Source organism: Saimiri boliviensis, chromosome 3 (genome assembly GCF_048565385.1).
Source record: "Saimiri boliviensis isolate mSaiBol1 chromosome 3, mSaiBol1.pri, whole genome shotgun sequence".
NCBI lineage: Eukaryota > Metazoa > Chordata > Mammalia > Primates > Cebidae > Saimiri > Saimiri boliviensis.
Window position 1 is genome coordinate 50,844,047 of NC_133451.1, and position 10,509 is coordinate 50,854,555.

General features: G+C 41.7%; 1 non-coding gene across 1 annotated transcript; it reads left to right on the forward strand.

The window, feature by feature from the left end:
* The first annotated feature begins 9,028 nt into the window (after window positions 1–9,028).
* LOC120363748 (U6 spliceosomal RNA) lies at window positions 9,029–9,137 on the forward strand. The gene has a single exon (XR_005579199.1). It is a non-coding gene; the product is annotated as a U6 spliceosomal RNA (small nuclear RNA).
* Window positions 9,138–10,509: the final 1,372 nt, after the last annotated feature.

Below are 10,509 nucleotides of genomic sequence, written 5' to 3' on the forward strand. Positions count from 1 at the left end.
CCACTTACTACAAGCTGTGCAAGCTTGAATAAATCTTATTTTCCTCACCTGTAACTTAAGAATAATAGTAGCCTTGCTTTTAAATAAGTTAAAGCATATAAAATGTTTATCACAGTACCTGTACTTAGTAAACACTTAATAAATAATAGATATTACTAAACAAATCTTAATTATAATGTTTTATTTTGATAGTTTTCCTGATTAGATATGTCTTAAGTGACAAAGCACACAGATTCATTAAGATCCACCAGAAAGGACCTACTGTCTAGATTTTCTTTACACCCTACGCTACTTTTTAAAATAATCACCAAACTTTTAATAATCTGTTTATTCAGTGTTTCTCATCCCAAATTTTTACAATGAACAAAAGAGAAAACCAAATAAATTTTTTCCTGAGTACCCCTGTGGGCCCCAGAGGTGAAGAAGAGAAGGAAGGAAGCAAAAAAAAAAAAAAAAAAAAAAAAGAATCTATACCACAACTTTTGTTATCAAGGATAGGAAAGGGAATTGTAATAAGTTAAAAAGTGATTTTTTTTAAAGTGCATTTGTGTTTATTGGGAAATACTGCTCAGATACATGTGATACAAGTTTATTTCATAAATACCATCATAGAATGTATTATTAACAGAGTCCAAGATAAATTGCAAAAAAGTTAGTGGACATTTTTCCTTATCTTCTGAGCAGGGTTTTTCCTGAGTGATCCAAAACAAGAAACATTCATTCTCTGTCAGAGAAGCATGCATAAGATTTACTAATCAGAGGCAAGAGGAAAAGGGCACAGACATTGTATGTGTACTCTGTGCCAGACGCATATAGTTAACTCATCGAGTGCTCACGAAAAACCCTTGATGAGCGTATGTCTGACTAGTGAGGTAAATAAGACTCAGAGACATTAAATAACTCTTCCAAATGAATGTGGCTGGTAAGGGGTAGAGCAGAGGTTTGAACCCATGACTCCAAAGTCTGTGCTCTTTCCACCAGACCTCCCCAGATGTCAGTCAGTCCTCCACTGCCTGCTAGAGTTCGCTGGTTGGGGAACCTGGAGACAAAGGTTTAATTCCTGGTTTGACCACTGAATAATTTAGGCCACTTTGCCCATTTAAGGGTTTTACTGACTCTATTCAAAATATAACTGTGTTTTGCATAGCATCAAAGAGCATAGAAAGAATAAACTCATGTTTATAAAGTACTATGTAAAGCCTAAATATACTTTTATTTTAAAAATATTCTTATATACAGATAAAATTATACTCTCAAAAAAGAGTTCTAGGAACCCAAATTAAGATCATATTTCAATGTCCCCATTTCTTAACTAACCAGACACCGAATAATGTCTTTCCAAACAGCATAGATAATATTTTCTTGGAGCCTAGAAAATAAATGTCAATACTTGTGGTAGTTTCTGAAAATTTTAAAGTGCTAACCTCAATAAATATATACTGGGGGAGAAGGCAATATAACCCAGGTCAATAAATATTCATCAGAAATGCTCACAGAGAAAACATGTGGGAATATGAATGTTTTGATTCAGAAGAAAGAAAGTAACTTGATGCTAAGATTGAGCTGGATTAAGACTTTAGCTCCGGCCTTGCCTGGCTGCCTATGATGGTTGGTGCTGCTCACTATTACTTGAGAAGTCTGGGTCAGTCAGAAAATTCATATACTTCTAGTGGGATGGAAAGGCACTCCACATATCTAAAACAGCCTTCTTTTTACTGCTATAATAAATTGGAGGTCAGACATGGTGGCACAGGCCACCATGTTTATACACATTTACAACAAGATGAATATATATCTACGTACATATACCTCCTGTTGATTCTGATAATCCTAGCACTGTGGGAGGCCAAGGCAAAAGGATTGCTTGAGGCTTAGAGTTCAAGATCCAGCCTGGGTAACATAGTAAGACAGATCTGGAAAAAAAAATTGGTTTTAAAAATTAGCCAGGCATGGTGGTGTGCACCTGTGGCCCCAGCTACTCGGGAGCCTGAGGTGAGAAGATCACTCGAGCCCAGGAGTTTAAGACTTCAGTGAGCCATGATTGCCACTCCAGCCTGGGCAACAGAGTGAGACCCTGTCTCTAAAAATAAATAGATAAATAAAAATAGGTCTGGGCCAAGAGATCTTGAGTCATGCCCTACAAACACAGGCAATCAAAGTAAAAATGGACAAATGGTCTCACATGAAGTTAAAAAGCTTCTGCACAACAAAGGAAGCAACAACAAAGAGATAACCCACAGAATGGAGGAAATATTTGTGACCCACCCTTCTGACAAGGGTAACCAGAATATATGGAGTTCAAACCACTCTACAGGAAAAGAACTCATAATCTGATTTTAAAATGGGCAAAAGATTTGAACAGACATTTCTCAAAAGAAAGCATACAGATGGCAAACAAACACATGAAAAGGTGCTCAGCATCATTGATTATCAGAGAAATGAAAATCAAAACTACAATACAATATTATCTCATCCCAGTTAAAATGGTTTTTTATCCAAAAGACAGGCAATAACAAATGCTAGCAAGGATGTAGAGGAAAAGGAACCCTCATACACTGTTGGTGGGAATGTGAATTAGTACAATCACTATGAAGAACAGTTTGGAAGTTCCTCAAAAAACTAAAGAGCTACCAGATGATCCAGCAATCCTACTCCTAGGTATACACCCAAAAGAAAGGAAATCAGTGTATCAAAGAAATATCTGCACTTCCGTTATTATTGCAGCACTTCACAACAGCCAAGATATGAAACCAACCTAAATGTCCATCAACAGATGAATGGGTAAAGAGAACATGGTACACATACACAATGGAGTACTATTCAGCCATAAAAAAGAATGAGATTGAGTCATTTGCAACAACAATGGATGAAACTGGAGAGCATTATTTTAAGTGAAATAGCCAGGAACAGAAAGACAAACATCACATGTTCTCACTTATTTGTGGGATCTAAAAATCAAAACAGTTGAACCCATAGAGAGCAAGAGTAGAAGGATGATTATCAGAGGCTGGGAAGAGTAAAGGGGGGTTGGAGGGAAGGGGGCTGGTTAATAGGTACAAAACAATAGGGAAGATGAACGAATGAATAAGGCCTAGTATTACATAACACAACAGGGTGACTGTAGTCGATAGTAATTTAATCGTACATTTAAAAATAACTCAGGCCGGGCGCGGTGGCTCAAGCCTGTAATCCCAGCACTTTGGGAGGCCGAGGCGGGTGGATCACGAGGTCGAGAGATCGAGACCATCCTGGTCAACATGGTGAAACCCCGTCTCTACTAAAAATACAAAAAATTAGCTGGGCATGGTGGCACGTGCCTGTAATCCCAGCTACTCAGGAGGCTGAGGCAGGAGAATTGCCTGAGCCCAGGAGGCGGAGGTTGCGGTGAGCCGAGATCGCGCCATTGCACTCCAGCCTGGGTAACAAGAGCGAAACTCTGTCCCAAAAAAAAAAAAATAAAAAAATAAAAAAAAAATAAAAATAAAAATAAAAATAACTCAAAGTGTAACTGGATTATTTGTAACTTAAAGTATAAATGCTTAAGACGATGGTACCCCGTTTTCCATGATGTGATTATTATGCATTGCATGCCCGAATCAAAACATCGCATGAAACAAAAATGTTAATGTGAAAAATAGAAAAAATAAATAAATTGGAGACTGGTTGCTCATTATATTCATTTCATTCTGTATTCCTAGAAATTTTAAATACACCTAGAAACTATATTTAATTCATTCTCCCCCCAACAACAACAACAACAACAAACAGAGTCGAACCATTACTAGATGTATTGTTCCCATTGTTGTTGCTGTTGCTGTTGTTGTTGTTGTTGTTGTTGTTTGAGCTGGAGTCTTGCTCTGTCACCCAGGCTGGAGAGCAGTGGCATGATCTCAGCTCATTGCAACCTCCCCTTCCCGGGTTCAAGCGATTCTCCTACCTCAGCCTCCCAAGTAGCTGGGATTACAGGGGCACCATCACCATGCCTGGCTAAGTTTTGTATTTTTAGTAGAGACAAGGTTTTGCCATGTTGGCCAGGCTGGTCTCAAACTCCTGATCTTGGGTGATCCACCAGCCTCAGCCTCCCAAAGTGCTAGGATTACAGGCATGAGCCACTGCACCCAACCTAGATGTACTGTTCTAAAGATGATCAGTGCTAATAGTCCAAGCCTAACACTTTCCAAATTCGTCAAAGAATGATTCACACTTCATGCCTGCTTCAGCAAAGGCCACTGCAATGGGAGCTCAGCATGTACCACTTACCAGGCTCAGTGTAGTCCCTATTTCTGAGCCTAGTGTGATGATTAATTAATTTTATGCATCAACTTGGCCAAGCCACGGTGTCTAAATATTTGCTCAAACATTATTCTAGATGTTTCTCTGAAGCTATTTTTTAGATGAGATTAACATTTCAATTTGTGGACTTTGAGCAAAGCAGACTGTGCTCCATAATGTGGTGGGCTTCATCCACTCAGCTGAAAACATTAATAGAAAAGACTCCCCTCCCTGGGAGAAGGGAGAATTCAGACGAAAGTTCAGTTTTCCCTGCGTTTGCAGGCTGCAAGCCCACCCCTGAAGATTGAAGACTTGCCAGCTTCCACAGTCACATGAGTCATTCCTTAAAATAATCTCCCTGTGCTCCTGTGTTTCTTTCTCTCTCTTTCTCACGATATAGATCTGAATTCAATATAGGTGTAGTTTAGATATATAAATACACACATTTACAACAGGATGCATATACATCTACATACATATACATCCTGTTGATTCTGTTTCTCTGGAGGACCATGACTAATAGACCTAGTTAGAATCACAGAAGTGACATTGATGCCAAAGGACCCAAGAGAGCATCTGCAAAGCTGCATGCAGGCTGTCTTCCTAGGCCTGTGAGATCTGACCACAGTCATTTTACAGGTATCTCCAATACGACAGGTACCAAACCAACAGACAAGAATTCAAATTCTGGCTGTGCCACTTGGTAGCTGTGTGACTTCAGGAGGTTACCTTACCTGCCTGTGCCCCTGTGCCCTCATCTGTCTCAGAATAAGGGCATCCACTGCATCTGGTTATCGTATGGATGAAATCGGTTACCACGTGGAAAGCATTTAGAAGTATGCCTGTCACCAAGTAAGCCTTCATGACATGTCATAATCCTCTCAAACACCATCTGCTTCTGCTTTCCCTTGTACTCCTGTAGGAAAGTCCCAACCGTATAAACGTAATGCCCAAAACCTCATTTTATCTTCTTCTTCTTCTTCCTTCCCCTCACCAACCCCCTCCACTCCCAGTCTAAGGATTCATTGATTCTGCATTCCCAATGTCTTCTCTATTTGTGCTTTATTTACTCAGTCTTCTACACTTCCTGACAACTTATTCTGGGCCTGACACTGGGTTTCGAAGTGTTGTGGTTACAAAAATAAGTAAATACCGAAGAGTGGAGGGGACTCTGCAGTCCCATGACCCTGGCTTTGGTCATCGTCATTCCTCTTCCTTGGATTATTGATGGAGCTTGTTAAGCAATTTTCCCCCTCAATCCGTCCAAGGAACTCTCCCCCTCAGTCTGTCCTTCATCATGATGCTTCTCCAAACTCAGGTCAAATTCCTTCTCTTGGCCCCTAGAATAAAGCCCACGACGGTGCCCAAACAATCTTTATTTTCTTGTCTCCCAGTGTTTTTCTCCACAGTGGGCCTCTGACCACTCCCCAGGAATACTGTGCTCCTCTGTGCCCCGTGACTCTGCTCCTGCAGCTGGTACGTTCCTCTGATCACCTGCCCGACGTCTTCCTTGACCTTCCCAGTCAGAAGTAACTGTTTTTCTCTCTCACAGTTCTTGTCCTTCCATTTGACATCCCAGCTGTCATTGTTTATGTAGCTGAACTCTGGCTTGAGCCCAGGCTGCCTTCACTCTGGGATCCAGACAGGACTTGGCCAAGTCTGGAGGGCCCCTGGGGTGGGTCTGCCAAGGTTCTACTTACATGAGGGTCTGAGAAGCGTCCCGGGAAATGAACTCATTCTGAGGGAAGAGAGGGCCAAGTCACACTAACACGTTCCAAGGACAGTCAGCCAGTGTCAGAGGAAGGGATAATTTTTAGTACAGCGTGGTGTCTGCCACTCAGCTTGTCCTTGGCCACGTTCACAGGGATGCATGCCTGAGTCATGGAGTCATCCATCTGCATTCAGCAAAATGTATATTGAGTGGCTACTATGGACCAGCTCTGCGCTAGACACAGGCAGCAGGAGATGAAATAAGACAGACCCAGTCCCTGACCTCAAGGAGCTTAACTTATAGTTTAGTAGGCGTTCTTAAAAAAACAAAAGAGGCGTTGCAATATAACAAGTGAATGAATTTTGGTTTTATTTGTCTACTTTTTTTTTTTTTTTTTTTACAATTTTAAGTTTTACAGTTTATAATTTGAAACATTCGTATAAAGCAGGGAAAACACAAAGAACCTCTGCTTTTTCCTCTTGTGAAAGTGGAGGAAAGTTGCAGAAAAAAATGGCTCAAGTGAGTGGGGCGCTGGACCAGCCAGAGAAAGAGCAGAAGAAGGCAGCGTTTTCCAGGGTCAGAACATCCGGGTAACCAGCAACCTGCCTCTGCACAGGGGCAGACACCATGGGGGCTGGCAAAGCACCACTGGGAAGAGATGCGCCTAGAAGTCCTGCAATTCTGTGTGTGTCAGGATCCTGTTTCTGCCTCCAGAGAATCTTTGGAAAACCAGCGTTTTCTTCATTTCTCATCACAAATTTGTCAGCTCTATGGGGATGGGCACTGTGTCTTATTGTTTGGAGAATCAAATCAGAAAATAGCCAAAAGTAGGCATGGAACAAAGTTTTGTTGAATTAAAATGAATATAAAGAACTTTTCCTTTAAGTAAAATAGACAGCGTACACAAACGAATAGAGGAAGAAATGTAAAGATTATTTATAGTTGGGTGAGTTTTTTTTCTCCCTTATTATAAAGCAAATTTTGCATTCATTCTTCATTCCACTTTGGAGGCTTGAGTTACAATTAAAGCAGCGTTGGCAGGGCAAAAGAGCTCACACCTGTAATCCCAGCACTTTAGGAGGCTGAGAAGGGAGGGGAGGATCACATGAGTCTGAGAGTTCAAGACCAACCTGGGCAATATAGTGTGACCTTGTAGCGACAAAAACCTTTAAAAATTAGCCGAAAGCGGTGGTGTGCATCACTCGTCTCAGCTATTTGGGAGGCTGAGCCCAGGAGGCAGAGGTTGCAGAGCCAAGATTGTGCCACTGCACTCCAGCCTGGTTAACACAGTGAGACACTGTCTCGCAAATAATAATAATAATAATATTAATATAGCAGAGTTAATTTGTTGCAGCCCATTTTATATAAAAATAATACATTCTAGGCCTGGCGCAGTGGCTCATGCCTGTAATCTCAGCACTTTGGGAGGCTGAGACAGGCAGATCACCTGAAGTCAGGAGTTCGAGATCAGCCTGACCAACATGGTGAAACCCTGTCTCTACTAAAAATTAAAAAAAAAAAAAAAAATAGCCAAACGTAGTGGCAGGTGTCTGTAATCTCAGCTGCTGGAGGGCTGAGGCAGGAAAATTGCTTGAACCCAGGAAGCAGAGGTTGCAGTCAGCCAAGATCATGCCATTTCACTCCAGCCTGATTGACAAAAACAAAACTCCATCTCAAAAAAATAAAAATAATACATTCTCATGCTGAAAGAAAAAACACCTGATGAAAGATGGAGAAGGGAACGTAAAAGTGAGTATCACACAAACACATGGTGGAATGTTCCATGGCAGGATGGAAGTAAATTACATCATTTGGAAGTTCCAAAACAATCTTTCTTTTCCTACTTCACTGTACTTCAAGCTGTATATAATAATTCCCCATAGCCTGGAAGAGAGATCGAAAGAAGAACACAGCAATAAGATGACGTTCTCACGGTCATACAAGCCAGTTGGCTTCAATAGTCCAGACTCATGTATGAGACAGCTGGATCTCCAGACAAAACGACTGGATCATTGGCCCAGCAATCAGAGCCTTGGCCCCTCTGAAGTCGCTCATCACATTCAACACCTGAGCACACTAGAATTTGTCAGTGAGAGGGAAGACAGTAGCAACAGACAAGGCAGACCACAGGGACACAAGTTCATTTTACACTTGTTTTCTGGGGAAGCAACAAAAGAAAAATTTCGGTTATGAAGATAGAGGACGTCGGTTTTTATTCATTGTCTACTTGCACAATCACAGAGAAACAGGGTGCTGTGGGGAGAGGAAACAGAAGTGCTAAACCTGCTTCACTGCTTAGTACCTGGGGGACCTACAGCCAATCGTTTTGCTTTCTGGGTGACCTACAGCCAATCGTTTTGCTTTCTGAAGTGCTGTTTTCAGCAAAAAATAAATAATAATGATGATTCCTACCCTGCCTGGCTCATAAAGTTGTTCTCTTTTGGAAAATTCTGAAGAGTGATGATATGGATGGTATGAAACCTACATGACTCTGCAATATTTTACCAAAGGGTCTCAGATATGTTCTCACTGTATTTCTCCTGACAGGCTCCCCGACATGCCACACCCTAAAATTAAACCCTGCTGCTTCATACTATCACATCATCCTTCCTCCAGCAGGATTCTTTTATGACTGGGAAAAGTGCCGAATACCCACGGCTGACTCAGCTCAAGGTCAAGGGCTGACTGTCAGCAAGAAGGAAAGCCAGACTGAAGAAATGAAGACCACATGAAAGGAAAGCATTTTATTTTCACGACTCTGCCTATAAAGTCTACATGAAGGTAAGTATGACATAAGAAACGCTGGCTGCCAGAGCAAGGATGGTGGAGGATGCAGAACATCTACCAGTGTAACACAAAGAGGGGAGGGGCTCCTGAGAAAAATCCAGGTGAGTGTAATGTCCTGGAGCTGGACCACAAGGGTCCCTAGACATGACCTACAGCAAATCAGTCTTTTCTCAGTTTCCTCATCTGCAAAAAGAAGTTTATAATAATGGCATCTATTCCAGAGGCTGCTGTGAGGATTCATGAATAAACATGAATGGAGTGCTCACCTTGGCAGCACATATACTAAAATTAGAATGATAAGAGCAGACGATTAGCATGGCCTCTGCTCAAGGATGACACACAAATTCATGAAGCATTACACATTTTTTTAACCAAAAAAATGTTTAAGTGAAAATAAAAATGTTAAGTGTGGATGGAGTACTTAGCACAGGGGTGGTAATGGTGGTGGTGGTGGTGGTGGTGATTTTGATTATATCTGCCAATGCTCCTGCATGAAGCTAAGAGACAGAATGGAACAAAGAAAAAAATGCCCCCAAAAAAGGCAGCAGGATTCTGCTTTCTACAGAAGGCACAATAAAGGAAACCAAGCTTTTTCAAGGTTGGGCAACAGGGGTCTTATAATAGCATATTAAAAACACCAAGAGTCCAGGTTATTGAAATAGGATCATCCTTAGACTGTGAACTTTGCACAACTTCATTCAGATAGACTGAGAAGTCCTGGCAATTTCTGTTAAAATCCTCATAAAGGAAAGAGCTCATTCCAGGGCACACGAGCATGGGACTCAGAGCAGTGAGGCATTGACAAGAGGCTTTGGGACAATGCAATGCCAGACCCAAAAAAGAAAATGTGTCAGGATACATGGAGCCAGGGCAGAATAAATTCTCCTGGCCTCTCTCCATTTAAGGGCTTACTGATTTCATAGTGAAGAAAGACAACTTAATACTAGACCCATGATCTTCACAGACTTCTATTAATACATTTGTTTAAGCCAACTGTCTAATAAAGTACCCATAGCTCATTCCATAGTGTGCGTTCATCAATGAGTTCTTTTTTGGTTTTTGTTTTGTTTCACTTTGCTTTGCTTTGCTTTGTTTTGAGACAGAGTATCACTCTGTCACCCAGGCTGGAATACAGTGGTGCGGTCTCGGCTCACTGCAACCTCTGCCCGCCAGGCTCAAGTGATTCTCGTGCCTCAGCCTCCCAGGTAGCCGGGATTACAGGCATGTGCCACCATACCTGGCTAATTTTTGTATTTGTAATAGAGACGGGATTTCACCGTATTGGCCAGGCTGGTCTCGAACTCCCGGCCTCAAGTGATGATGTGCTCACCTTGGTCTCCCAAAGTGCTGGGATTACAGGCATGTGCCACCACATCAGGCCTGAATTCTTTGCATTCATTAATTCATTCATCAGATATTTGTAGATTGCTAGAGAACACCCTGTCCTGTGCTCAGGAATGAGAGTCCAGTGCTCACAACTTAGTGGGGGAGACAGAGTGTAAGCAACCATCACGCTGCAGACTCAAATTCCACAGGAGTGATAAGTGCCCAGGGATCCCAAGGATAGAAGCCCACTGGATTAGCTAGAGGGATAGATTGTAAAGGGCCTTAAAGCCTTCTTAAGGAGTTTGGACTTCGTTTTGAGGGCAATGGAAGGCCATGGAAAGATATACTGACTTAAATACTCTATCAGTCTCTTTATAAATGATAGCTCTGGGTGAACCCTGAAAATCTCATCC